Below are 14,438 nucleotides of genomic sequence, written 5' to 3'. Positions count from 1 at the left end.
ATCAATTGGAAATGATAAATCATCATGGGTTCCTTATAATTGTGAATAACAACACCAACCTTCCAATGTTTGCCTTGCACTTTAAACAGTCAGTGCATGTTTCATTGGGTTCAACATCACGACAGGAACATCTGTTGGACAAAAGAGTAAATTAAAGTTGCTATAAGTAACTTCATTGTCCTTATACATTCTTATACATAAGTTCTTAAGGGGTTCATGGTTGATAAAGGTCCGTACCTGAGTAAGCTAAGGATTCAAGGAGGATTACAACAAAAATGGTAAATGTTGAATGACTCCTATTTTATTTATTTATTTATTTATTCACCACGACATACAAACATAGAAAGTTACAATGAATAATAGACTAGGATTGTACATAAGTTTAGAGTACATAATAATAGTAAAAGAAGAAGTAAGAAGTGGTGAGGAGACCTCAAGAAACCCCCGGGCTTATACTGAGAGGTCTCCTCGGAGATATGTTAGGACTTTAAGACCAGTAAAGACATTGTATTGAGATTTTTTAACATACGGTGGTAAGACTATAAAGGATTCAAGGAGGATTATAACAAAAATGGTAAATGTTGAATGACTCCTATTCAAAATAACCAGATCTTTTCCTTACCAAAATCATTGGGTTCAACATCATGACAGGAACATCTGTTGGACAAAAGAGTAAATTAAAGTTGCTATAAGTAACTTCATTGTCCTTATACATTCTTATACATAAGTTCTTAAGGGGTTCGTGGTTGATAAAGGTCCGTACCTGAGTAAGCTAAGGATTCAAGGAGGATTACAACAAAAATGGTAAATGTTGAATGACTCCTATTTTATTTATTTATTTATTTATTCACCACGACATACAAACATAGAAAGTTACAATGAATAATAGACTAGGATTGTACATAAGTTTAGAGTACATAATAATAGTAAAAGAAGAAGTAAGAAGTGGTGAGGAGACCTCAAGAAACCCCCGGGCTTATACTGAGAGGTCTCCTCGGAGATATGTTAGGACTTTAAGACCAGTAAAGACATTGTATTGAGATTTTTTAACATACGGTGGTTAGACTATAAAGGATTCAAGGAGGATTATAACAAAAATAGTAAATGTTGAATGACTCCTATTCAAAATAACCAGATCTTTTCCTTACCAAAATCATTCTGCTGCCAAAGTCAATTCAATCTGTTAGGTAAGTAATCTAGTCTCCTAGATAGCAAAAAGTGGACAGGTAACCAAGTTGTATTGTGTCACAATATGTAGCCATAAAACTCCACACAAAAAGATGAGCATAAGACAGACTTTAGTTCCAAATCACCAGCAATCATACATGCTCGATTCATGCAATTGCTGTAATCATAGAAGATAAAATTCGTGATTGAGTGCACGAGCAATGCCACGTGCTGTTATAGGGTAACGGTATAAGATTACCATCCTAAACAGAAACAAACAAAACCCCGGTTCAATGTTCAGTGTTCAATGAGAGTCTCAATGCAAAAGGCAATAAAAAACAATGTTCAACGTTCAGTGTCCATTTTAGTCTCAGTACATTTTGATAAGCCTGATGCCAAACAGGTGGTAGCCTTCTGCAGTCCGATTGCGGTGATGCGTCTCCAGTGGCTCTTTCTCCGGTCCTGTGTCAGCAACGGTAGTTCCTGCCACATACTTCTACTTCATATGACCTATTCTTCAGAATTCTGTTGCAGGTCCCCAGGGCCCATTCCTACCTCCCAGGAAGTCTCATCTGGGTAGTCTTTCCACATTTCAAAGGTTCTTATAGGCGACACTTCTTGTTGTACTGGCGCACTTGTCTTGACTTGTTTGGCGGCGGTACCCTTGTGAGATGGGTGAATCAGGAGATTTTCATGTGTAGGCAGCAAATTTTGAGTACGGCATCCCATTAACCTCTGCACTGGTGATGTTTCAATGCCTTCTGTTGGAGTGTTCCGCCAATCTAGGAGGGCTAACAGGGGATCCTGCCCATCTGCTTTCTCTTTCTTCATTAAGTTCTTGCAAGTCTTCACCACATTTTCAGCACAACCATTTGAGTGAGGGTAGTAGGGACTTGAAGTCTGATGCTCAAATTGCCACTCCTCAAATCCACTGAATGCCGTTGATGTAAACTGAGTTCCGTTATCGGTTACAAGCACGTCTGCTATCCCATGTCACGAAAACTGGACTTTGCATGTAGTAATGATTCTCATAGACTACATAGACTTCCAAGTATGTACAGATTGAACTTGTTAGTTGACCACACAATTGCTAATAATTCTTTTTCGATTTGGGCATAAAGGGTTTCCGTGTCAGTAAGTGCCCTGGAGGCATAGGCGATGTTTTACTTTGGTGAATGCTTTCTGATGCTGCTGTAACCAGCACCACTCCACTTCCTTGTCTTCAAGTCTTCGCAACGGCTCAGTCATATCAGACAAGAGAGACAAGAATTTGGCCAAATAATTGACCATTCCAAGAAAGCTCTTCAGGCCTTTAAAATCAGTTGGCGGGGCATAGCTAAAATGGCTTCAGCTCTGGCAGGGTCAGCCTTCAGACCTTCAGGGGCTAGGAGATGTCCCATAAACCGCACTTTGGTTAGTGCTCGTTTCATCTTGGCTTTGTTGAGCTTCAGATTCCACTCCCGAAATTTCTGAAAAAGGCACGTTTGTGTCTTTCGAGGCTTGTGTTGATCTCTTCATCGGACTCACCAAAACCAGCTATTAGAAAATCATACACGATGAATTCAGCACCCTTTAGCTCTTCTACAATTATGATATGATACCCACTCGGTGGGTTCAGTGACTGGCACAATTACTTAACGATCAACCAGTTCATCTAGCTTGGTTTTGATGCGAGTTTGCAGGGCTACTGGCAGTTGTCTGGGGGCGCGAACCACTGATGGTACAGTTTTGTCAACTATGATCTTGTAATTTCCTGCTTTCTTGCATAAATTCTGGATTATTCTTGATTTCTCTCGCTCTGACTGAGTTAATTTGCTGGCTGAGCAGATGCATGGCTTAACAGCTACTCCCATAGCTTTCGTAGTCCAAAAATCAGATATGTCAACAGGAGTGGTGTAACTGACAATAATACTCTGTTGACTTCTTGACTTTTCCCTGGTGTGGCTCCGAAGATCACACATCCGAGAGGCGAATTTCTGGCTACTAGATGTCCTGATTGCTTCGTCTCTCCTGTTTGCATACGAGCGTGCTCTGTGCCGATAAGGAGATCCACTGCTCCTGTGCCTGTAATTTCTGCGACATCTTCCTTTGTGATCCTGACAATATTATTGCTGATTTGCAGAATTCCAACAGCCTTTATGACAAAACTTTGTTTGTTTTCCAGAGACGTTACTCGTACTTTGAACTCCTTTGTCTTCATTTCTTCTTCCTCTCCGCCAATCTTGGTTATCGTGATTGAAACATTCTTTCCTTCTAATCCAAGGGCTTCTGCAGTGTCTAAATGAATCAAACTGATTTGTGCTCCCGAGTCAAGAAGTACGTTGCCACGCTTGTAGAGGCCATCTTGTCCACCGATGTCTGAGGAAATAACTGGGAGCAAGGCATCCTGGTTGTCAGTGACTGACGAAATGGTTTCTTTCTATTCTGTGCTTTTATGTAATAGAGGATGGTGATAATACTTGCGGCAAGTACCGTTGTCATTTTCTGTACATTGTTTTCTTCGGCTGCAGTTGGACATGCTGTGATATCTTCCAGCTCTTTTAAGGCAGCTAAACAGGCATGATTATCCTTCACAGCTTTAAGACGTTCGTCTTCATTTAGGGTTGACAATTTTTGACACTGATCTGGCAAGTGGTTCATACTTTTGCACATCCAACACTTTATCCAGTTAGGAGTTCTTTTTCCTTTGTCATTTGCTTTGTTTACTTAATATGCGGTGTAATGTGTAGTGCTTGCTGTCCGGAGGGGGGCTGTGGCTTGCATACGAGATTTCATTTCCACTGTCATCCATGTCATCAAATTTTGTAGAGTAGCGGGCTGTTTGTTCCTCTCGAGATCTCGTGACCACACTGTCCTGTCATCCGGGCACATATTTTGCTCAATAATGGATAGCATGCGACTTGTCAATATCGCTGGGAACACCCACTTCTTTAAGAGTGTTATAACACCGCTTAACTAAGTGTACTAGATCGCAGAATCTAGTGTCTTCTCCATTCTGCAGTGTGCGAAACTTCACTCCATCTTGCGTTATGGTGCCTGATACGAATCTTGGATCCCCATAAATGGAATCTAGATATTCCCACGTGGCATCATAGTCTGTCCCAGTCCCTTTAATTAGATCTAGGGGCTTCCGTTGGAGACATGTACGTAAAAAGGCAATCAAGTCTCGTTTGGTATACCAGCCTTCGATTGCATGTTTAAAATCAGCTTTAAAATTGCATATTCTCTCACGTCTCCAGCGAACTTTGGTGACTCGGTTTTTCCATTTTAAACCTACAGGCGTTACTTGGAGGACTTGGATTTTTAAGACCGGGATTCGGGACTTGAACATTGTCATTGACACCTTCACAAGGCTGCAAATAATTTTTTTTCATAGGCAGGTCATTTGTCAGGTGAGAGACCAGACCTGACCTGACCTGACCTGACAAAGAAACAATCTGGTCGAACAAAAAAAATTCCAAGTGAAAGAGCAAAATTAAGAATTCAACAAAACAACCTATTTAACTGCTTTAATTGCACGATATTAATCACAGACAGGAGCTGTAACAGTTGTATCAGTTCACCGATCAGTCTTCACTGACGTCGCACTTAAAAAGACTCTCCTCAGATGATTCTTCTGATGAACATTCATCACAAGAATCTTCGTTGAGGTAAAGGCATTTTGTTGGGACCCTTTTTTGTAGGCTTTCCTTTTTTTCTGATTTGCCTGTCTTCCTTTTGCCCTGTCCCACTCCTTGATGGCATTGGTAGGGTCATAGCTCTCCATTGGTGGCCCTTCAGCCTGAATCCTTAAGATATCTTCAAGAGTTTGTTGGGAGAGTGAAGCTCTCTTTATGCTCTTCACTCGTCTGAAACTGCTGAAGAACCTTTCCAACACAGCATTAGATACACGAACGCTAAGCAATAAATGAATCAGCAGCAAAATGTTTTGCCATTCAAACTTCTTGAAGAGTGGAAAATTTTAAACCATGTTGTTCTGTAATGATGGCATGATGGTGACAATTACTTTACAGTGTAGTCAAGCATGTCATGCCATTTGTCGACTACTTCGATTTGTGATGCCTGGAGTCGTTGGTGTGTGAGAGGTTCTTCAAAGTGGCAAAGGTGACCCAGAATGACTTGATCCATGGACTTGTTTCCACTGCTTTTGCGGTCCCATGCTTCGCAATTCGGGATGTCTGCCATTGTTGCTATGTCATTACTTCCACTAAGGCGAATTTCTATTGCATTTTGTAGCAACTGCACAAAAGATGCTGCATGTTCCTTTAATTTTGTCATAGCTGTTTCCAAGTTTAGAAGCTCTACACCTTGATATTTGTCATTGTCAATCTTTTCCAAGTAGTGCCTAAGTGTTTGGAGGTTGTCTACTTCTTTTTCCTAAACATTGTTAAGCTGTTTCTTTGCTTTCGAAATGGCAAGTGAAACTGTCACAGCATCGACATCTTCAACTTGAAATGCCTGGCTAAGAGGAGCTGCTGGTTGTAATAGAGCAACAAAGAAACAGGAGTAGACGAACAGCTCTCCACTTTACCATTTTCTTAGGTAGCCTTTCAACTTTGCTTGGCCGATTGGTTTTACGGATTTGTCACAGCTTAATGTTTCCAAATGTTCAATAAATAAACCAAACTTGTCAACTAAGAATCTTTAAAGCATCAAGCTTGTGGCTGATCCATCTTGTACCAGTGGCTCTCTTCAGTTTTAGAGAACCCTCTTCAAATTCAAAGGTCTGCTTGTATGCAGTATGGAGTTCGTAAAGTCCTCTCAGCCTCTTTGAGCTGTTCTCATACAAGTAATGCAACCTCCACAATAGTTTGTCGACCTCTTTGAAATACGTATTGGAAATTCTTTCTTAAACAAAGCTTGTACGCCGCTAGTTTGACCCCTGTTTGTGCTACAACCGTCCCCTCCAAGGCCAATAGGGGTAGGGGAGATTTTCCCTTCCTGTGAAATTCCCAAGTTTTCAATTGACATCTTCAGTGCAGCTAGTACTCCCAGGGCATCCGGACTTCGTAAGTTTTGTATTGATAGGAACCCTGTCTTTACTTTAGTCATTGGCTCTGAGTCATTACTTAATTTTGGTTCATTTGGAGCAGGATCGAAGTAAAGGACAAATACTGCCTCTTGTTCTGCAACAGCATTGTCAGTGGCTGAGTCAAATAAGATGCTATAAAACTTTGACTGAGAAATGTCCTTCGATAGCTTGGTAAGAACTTCGTTTGACTGAAAGGATATAAACTCTGTTGCCGCTGTTCGGTTAGAGTACAAAGTCCCATGCGGAACACCATGTTTTTTCTCAAGCGCAATTATTTTTTCATATTTTGAGAGAGGCAGTTCTTCTTTAACCACACAGTAGGAAATGTCAAATTTCTTTTAAGGTCTTCAACCTGTTGTGAGTTAGGATAAAAATCCAACTTTTGTTGATTTGGCTCTGCTGCCAGTGACGTTTCAACCTTTCTGCTTATTGTAAAGAGAAAATGCTATCTCGTGGATATCCGAGTTAGCATGGTCTATCACACTTGTTAGTCTAAAGGTGGTTGAACCATTGATAAATACTCTTGAGAACTTCGGTCTGTTCTTGATCATGGGCTCAACAACAATACAACAACAATACTTTATTTACCCACGCTACATCTAGGAGTGATAAAAACTCATTAAAACATGTGCGTGAAACGAAAAGCATTAAACTTAGTGCATACCTTGCATTTCAATGCAGAACAGTAATTTCCCTTGCCCGTTTTTTTGCTATCGTAGGTTAGCCAGAACTCTGCCTGGAAATCAGCTAAGTCTTCGCCCTTCCACTTTTCAACTGTGGCACAAGTCAACTTTCTTGATGATCCTTGTGGTATCAGTCTTCATCAGAGTTTCAGAGTTATCTTGCACTTGGAAGTATGTCGATGACGTATCGTTGTCTGAAGGGCTTGTAAGAAATAGCAACTCAACTATCCAAGCTAGCCTCGATACCATTGCCTCTTGGAGCTCCAGTAACTGGATGAAACTTAACGCTAAAAAATGCAAAGAAATGCGGATTTGCTTCCTAAAGGATCCCATAGAACTCCCTCATTTGAAGATCGATGATCAACAATTAGAGCTTGTAACCTCGCATAAAGTACTTGGTCTGGTCATTCAGAATAATTTAAAATGGAACAATCACATTGAATCTATTTTTACCAAGGCTTCTAAACGCCTTCATATACTCCGAGTACTCCGTCGAGGGGGCGTTGAGATTAATGATCTAATTTCTATCTATTCCGCCCTGATACGATCCTTACTAGAATATTGCTGTGTAGTATGGCACCACGCTCTTCCCTCCTACCTCTCACAAGAGTTAGAACGCATACAGAAACGTGCGTTCAAAATCATAGTTCCCACGCTTTCCTACTCAGAAGCTCTTCATTTCCTAAATTTAAGAACATTAGACGAATGACGTAGTGAACTTTGTGTTAAAACTCTTGAAAAGATCTCAAGAGGAGGACCTCTTGTTAAACATCTTCCAGTAACGAGAGAGCACATGCATCACTATCAAACGAGAAGCGCTAATAAATATACATTAATTAAATGCAGGACAGAAAGATTGCGCCATAGTTTTTTCCCAAGCACTATTTTAGCTTTTAACGATCTTTAGATTTTGACTTTATACCCAATTTTTAACTTGCATAAGTATGAATTTATTTGTAATTTTGATATGAAACTTATTGTAACCCAGTCCCTCATTGATTGATTAACAGTATGTAATTCTTATAGTTGTACAATATTTATTGTAACCACATTGTAATTCAGATTAACTGCGATGATGATGGAATTAAACTTCTTTATTATTATTATTATTATCATTATCATTATCATTATTATTATTATTATTATCCACAGTGACACCCAACTTAATTTTCTTCACACCTGGGGAGTTATCCAAGTAACTTGGCAATTTCACCTCATCGCATGGTCTCTTGATCGCTTTTTGGTGCTCTCCAACTTCACTTGAGAAATAACTGGTGATAGTTCCCTTTGTTGTCCCTTTCTTTATGAGAGATGGCTTGGGGTTAGCTACATTTTGGGAAGATCCAGGTGTCTTTGACTTTGAGTCTGCCGGTTTATGAAAGACCCTGAAAATAGCAATGAAATGGTTCGGTTCGTACCAGGTCCCAGGAGTTGTATCTAGACTTCCATCTCTTGACCACATTATGTATACAGGGCTTTGTGCCCCCTCATTCAAAATGCGTGGGAGAATCTTTCTGTGAAGAAAATCCCTTATTCGACTGCCTAGGTTCGGATATACTGAATACAGCGGCCTTCCCAAGCCACTGGTGAGTGCCATTACATGAAACATACCACATCACACTCTCCCCTTGCAACCATTATTTGCCTCTGCTCTTATCGCTTTAATCCGATCCCGTCCGAGGGAAATGGCGAATTTTTCTAAATCGCTAACTATGAACTGGGAGACCACATGTGATATACCATTTAAAAGGTATTTTCTGGGGTGTGCTATAAATCACAACAACAGAGATGGAGGAGGTCACATGTGAGAGTGAGAAAAGTCCAAAACGAAAGAAGAAAAACATTGAAAATTTTCTTATTCATTGTACATACTGGGTATCCCCCTAAACTATAGCTTAATGTACAGCTCTCAGTACATTGCTTGTTGTAAGATATCAACTGGACCCTTAACGTACAAAGGAAAAAAAATCCAAAAGTTTGAGGGGTGGTAAATCAAGTCTCATATAGGAGGGGGGCATGATTTTATGCCTTCAATTTATAGATCTTTCAAAGATCTTTTGGTTGTGCAAATTTCACACACATTGACCAAATACTGAGCTCATAATTGTGTCTTGTGCCATATGGCACTCTTGGTCGGGAAAGGGTTAATCCGATCCTTGCCATCCCAGGAACCCATTCCACCAGCCGTCAAACACATAGTGAACAGTATTTGTTCATCATGACTGTTGGCTATACCAGCGTTTAAATACTCTTGAAAAGCAGAGTGCTGAGAGTAGAAATTGCTATTGATGTAAAGCTCAAGAGTCGTTAACCGTCAAAGAAAATGAGACAAGGACTGATCACCGACCAGAGTATGTGAGGCGGAGTGAAACAAACGTCACCATCTCCAGTCGCGTTGCAAGCAAGAAATCCGCTAGTTTCATCTTCCAAAATAATGTCCTCCAGAATAAGTGTTTGGCCAACCTCATCCTTGTCGATCATTTCTGGATTTTCGATTGATGCCTTTTGTTTTATCCAACTGGAAATTGATCGTATTTGTGGGAGAGAGATTTACAGTAGCCTTGGAAACCTTCGCCGAAACCTTGGTCAAGATGTTTCTTCAGAGATATTAAATCAGTTCGTGGGTCGCACTGTAAGTGCAAAAAATCCATTTTTGCCGTCGAACTCAAACTGAAACTCAAACAACCAAGTAATAAGATCAAGAAAACAATACTCATATGCAATCACTGACACAATTTTCTCTCGCACTCTCTGTTTTCCAACGCAAATGGAACAAACGGCTGTAATCGAATATGCTGGGAAAAAACTGAGTCAGACGTTTAGATCGTGCAGATTTGCCACAAATATCAGCATGCAAAGAAAGTCGTGTCCGATAGCCCGGGGCTAGTGGATTCTGACCATCACTTGCCCGACGGGCAAGTGAGGTTTTTTTGGGAATTAAAATTACAAAATTACTGTGAACCAAAAGCCGTTTTTCAAGCTGATCTCACAAAGGGAATTTTTTTGAAAAAGTATCGCATTACATGTACATAATGCATGAAATTTTTCCTTTGTAGTCTAGTCCACGCAATTCAAGTAAAAACAATTTGAAATATGACTAACCCTTGCTAAATAAGAATTATTTCAGAGAAATCTAGTTGTCTGTATTATGTTTCATCATGTAATGAACGTTCCATAAAGGTTTTGATCCTTGTTATGAACGAAAAACGACAAGATTTATTCCCAAGAACATGTGACTACAATATAAGATCAGGTGATAGATCCACACGCGATACACTCACGTGGGTACACGCAAAAGTCTATAACACTCCCAGGGGTTCGATTACCGGAAGGAAATCTAATGCAAAAATGTTGACACAATGAATTACAATGTCCATAACAACAACAATGAAAGGCACCAATAAACAAGTAACTGTTTCAAGAGACAATGCCGAGTCTGTTCATAAGTGTCTCTAATCAGTCTTGACTTGTCAACTTCATAAACCTTCTGAACAAAAAACTAGTATGTAACGGTTTGAACTGTTCAACTCTGGAGCAACCTTGAAGACAATGTTCACTGTTCATGTCTCTATGAAGCTTTAACTTCCAGTGGTATCAGGTTCTGCATTGCACGTCTCAGGATAACTGGTCTCCTTTGTGATTCAGCTTTGTTAAGGACTTGAATTTTTGCAGCTCTGACAACATTGTCCTTGCTCCTTAGCAACTCCGTAACTTTAGCTACCTTCCACCATGAACGTGCTGGTATGTCCTCCTTCACAATCACAATGTCACCAGCAGCAATTGACTGCTGGCTGTTTGTGTTGGTTGTTCTGTGGGTTTCGCGTATTCCCAAAAGGTACTCATTACGCCACTGCTTAGTAAAGCCCTCAAGTAATCTGAAATGGTACTTTGCTCTCCTTGTCAGCGTCTTGAATGTACTGATGATATTGCAATGTCTCTGACATGAAGTGACGGCAATTTGATGGCCATAGATCAAGTCAGTTGGGGTGAGTGGGTATGAGATCCCACCTTCATCATCATAGATGTACGTCAGAGGCATATTGTTCAGCGTAGCTTTAATCTCTACCATTAAGGTACGAAGCTCTTCAAACTTTAACTAGGATCTCCCAATAGACTTCTTCAAGCACGGCTTAACGCTTCTCACCAGTCTCTCCCAGAAGCCTCCCCACCATGGGGCTTTCTCCATGATGAATTCCCATTCAACTTGTGTATTTGTCAGGTACTGCTGCACTTCGGCAGAAGGAACAATCTGCTTGATCTCAACAGAGGCAGACTTAAAAGTCTTGGCATTGTCCGTCAACAACTTTGACGGAAGTCCCCTACGACTAGTGAAGCACCTAAATGCTTGTAGAAAGGATGCGGCTGTCAAGCTTTCAGTCAGTTCAAGATGAATGGCACGAGTAGATGCACACGTAAATAGGCAACAATATTCCTTGCTTTGTTGACCAGTTGATGTTCTCTTAACATACAGAGGGCCTGCGAAATCTATGCCTGTGTACATGAATGGTGGTCCTTCATAAACACGATCTGCAGGCAGGTTAGACAAGGGCGCTACTGGAAACGGTTTCCCTTCATATCTTCTGCATGTGGTGCAGTTTCTCACCCAAAGTGTTTCTCGGATTGAATTCAGTGTATCTTTCACGCCATTGTGGTGAACATGCTCATGTCTCTCTCTAATCAACAGTTCCGTGTGTCTATGACGCGCTAGCAGCAACGCTGGATTCTTGTTTTCTTGAGGTATAACTGCATTGTTAAGTCGGCCCTTGCAGCGAATAACCCCATCACCATCAAGGTACAGGTTAAATTGCTTGATTCACTGGTTTCCTTCACCACCACGTACAAGGATATGATGCTCTGTAGCAAGTGAACAAGCTTGCACACTTCTGACCCACGTAACTTCTGCCAGGTTCACGTCATCCACATTCAGATCCCTACTTTTCACCACCTTGTTATCTCGCCTTAACAACCGAATGAACTTCAAAATGTAGCCGGTCACATGCAGTAACTTCAACTTAGAACTATACCATTCTATGTCCATTATGCCTTCCAGGTTCTCAAAGGGTGTCTGATTGACTTATGCAGCTGCTAACGAGTAAGTGATTACAGGTGGGTTCTTGATTAGCTCTTCTGATGTCATTTCAGCAACAAATGTAGTTGGTGTATCTGGCCACAATTCCGGCAGTTCCTTTAAGAAGCTCGCTCCAGACCACCACAACTCATTTTCAACAAGATCCTTGCCTGAACAACCCCGTGATGGAATGTCTGTTGGATTCATTTTCCCTGGACAGAATCTCCACTTCTCCTTGTCAGTCAGTTTGCGAATCACATCAACCTGATGCGGGACATACTGTTTCTATGGCTTGTGGTTGTTGATCCAACACAATGCTGTGAAAGAGTCCACCCAATAGTAAGTGTCAACTTCAAACGGGAGTGACTTAGGAGCGGTACAAATGGTATCCACTAGTTTGGATAGAATGTAAGCAACCAGGAGTTCTAACCGGGGAATGGACTGTTTCTTCAATGGTGACACCTTTGTCTTGGACGCAATAAGGCGAACGTCAACATCACCACCTTCATACATTGTGAGCAGGTATACCGCCGCCGCAATGGCATGCTCAGAGGCGTAACTGAAACCATGCAATTGATGAGAAACTGGCCTCTTCTCACGAATGAAATAACACCTGGGAACGTTAATCTTGGCCATTGATTCAAATTCATTAGCGAGTAGGTTCCACTTCTTCAACAATTCTCCCTCTAAATGGTCATCCCAGTCGGCCTTGTCTGAGCACAGTTTCTGGAACCACATTTTCAAGTTCATTGTGAATGGACTAATTAACCCGAGTGGATCAAATAGCTTTGCTGAACACTTTAAAACTGATATCTTGGTTGGGGGCAAAGACTTGATATATTCAATGAAATGCATTGTTCACAGTGTCCCAGTTCAAACCCAGAATTTTAACCGCTGGCTCATGCTCATCTTGACCCTCTTCCTTGCAGATTCTTTGATTCAGGACACTTGAACTTGTGCTCCACTTGCGAAGGTTGAACCCTCCTTCATGCATGATAGACTTTCCCTTTAGATACACATAAAATGCAGACTCATCATCACTGGCTCCACCAGAGAAGTCATCCACGTACAATGAGTTGGCTAACAATTCTGCAACTTGTGGTTCTGACTGCTTGTATTGTGATAAATGATGCTGAACTGTTTCATTAAGGATCGCTGGACTCGAGGTCAGTCCAAGTACAAGCCTACAAAAACGATACTGCACAATCTCTGGCTTCTCGCCCTCAATGTTCTCAAACCACAAAAACCTTAATTTGTTATGGTCCGCTGGATTAACTGAAATTTGATGAAAGGCCTTCTCAATGTCTGCAATTAATCCCACAGGATATTCTCTTACCTTGGTCAACACGTCAAATATGTGTGGTGTCAAGTTTGGCCCCTTTTCCAAACAATCATTTAACGAGTGCTGATTCTAATCCGCCCTTGCTGACCCATCAAACACGATACGCAACTTTGTGGTTTGCCTGCCATCTCTCAAAACTCCGTGATGTGGCAGAAACTGAGTGCCTTCAAATTTCTTCTCTGATTCGGGGACACACTCTATGATTTCACCTTCTACTGAAAATGCTGTCATACTCATGAAATAACTTCTCATCTGTCTTTAAACGTGACCATAAGCAGTTTAGTCTTGAAACACACAGGTCATAGTTATTTGACTGATGACAGGTGAGTTCCCTCCAGGGAAGGTTAACCTCGTACCTTCCTTGAGCCTTGTCAAACTTCAATCGTGGACAATACAGTTAATAAAACGTACCCTTCCAAGCATTTTTACAAGTAAACAATCAAACGACCATTTTTTTCCCCGCCCCTCCCCCCAACTCAATGTTGTTTGGTGGGTCAGGAACAGTTTCCCGGCAATCAGCACTTCCCAAATCAACATTGTATAGGGGGAGGGGAGGAGGGAGAAGTAACTTGTAGAAATTCGAGGGGAGGAATAGGAAATAATTGTTTTTGGTGGGCCACGTTGAGATTTCTTAACGAGAATTGGCCACGATTGTAAAACAGACAAATTGTTAAAAAAAACTGAGATCTAACCGTGCACAGAAACCCGGCCGGGTGATATGTAATTGGACATTGGGTACTAATTAACGTCCGAGAATATTGTCGTTAATTGGTTCTAATTCGCGGAGATAATGGTTCTAAGTTATTACGCAAAGAGAGGCGTTATCTCATCACTTCGCCATTTATACAATGGTTTTTACGGGCGCAATTGACTCGCAAAGAAAGGCGTATATTGGATATTTGGTGTGGCAGAAGATATTACCAGCCGTAGAGGTAATGAAACAATGCAACATTTCACTTGCATCGGTCTACAGAATTTGAGACGAGTTCATATCGGTGAAACAGACCGGCCCGCATAAACGCGCAAGAGGACGTCCGAGCAAGTTGTGCGCGCGCGACCAGAGAAAAATTATTTGCTGTTTGCGAGCGCTACGAAGAGGAAGGACATTTTTCTTCCAGTAGAATTATGGAGCGGGCTGGTCTAAAG

At 41.2% G+C, this 14,438-nt stretch overlaps 1 long non-coding RNA gene and 2 pseudogenes across 1 annotated transcript in view; 1 reads left to right on the top strand and 2 right to left on the bottom strand.

Moving 5' to 3' along the window:
* The window catches only part of LOC146479931 (uncharacterized), a 51,603-nt gene that overhangs the window by 13,090 nt on the left and 24,075 nt on the right, over window positions 1-14,438 (top strand). The gene's annotated exons all lie outside the window — the stretch shown is intronic.
* On the bottom strand, window positions 3,011-4,541 carry LOC146479934 (uncharacterized; annotated as a pseudogene).
* On the bottom strand, window positions 5,545-9,363 carry LOC146479933 (uncharacterized; annotated as a pseudogene).

The sequence above is a fragment of the Pavona decussata genome, unplaced genomic scaffold (assembly GCF_977016875.1).
Source record: "Pavona decussata unplaced genomic scaffold, jaPavDecu1.1 SCAFFOLD_58, whole genome shotgun sequence".
Taxonomy (NCBI): Eukaryota; Metazoa; Cnidaria; class Anthozoa; order Scleractinia; family Agariciidae; genus Pavona; species Pavona decussata.
The sequence above is the reverse complement of the archived record's forward strand: the minus strand, read 5'-3'. Positions and strand labels throughout refer to the sequence as shown.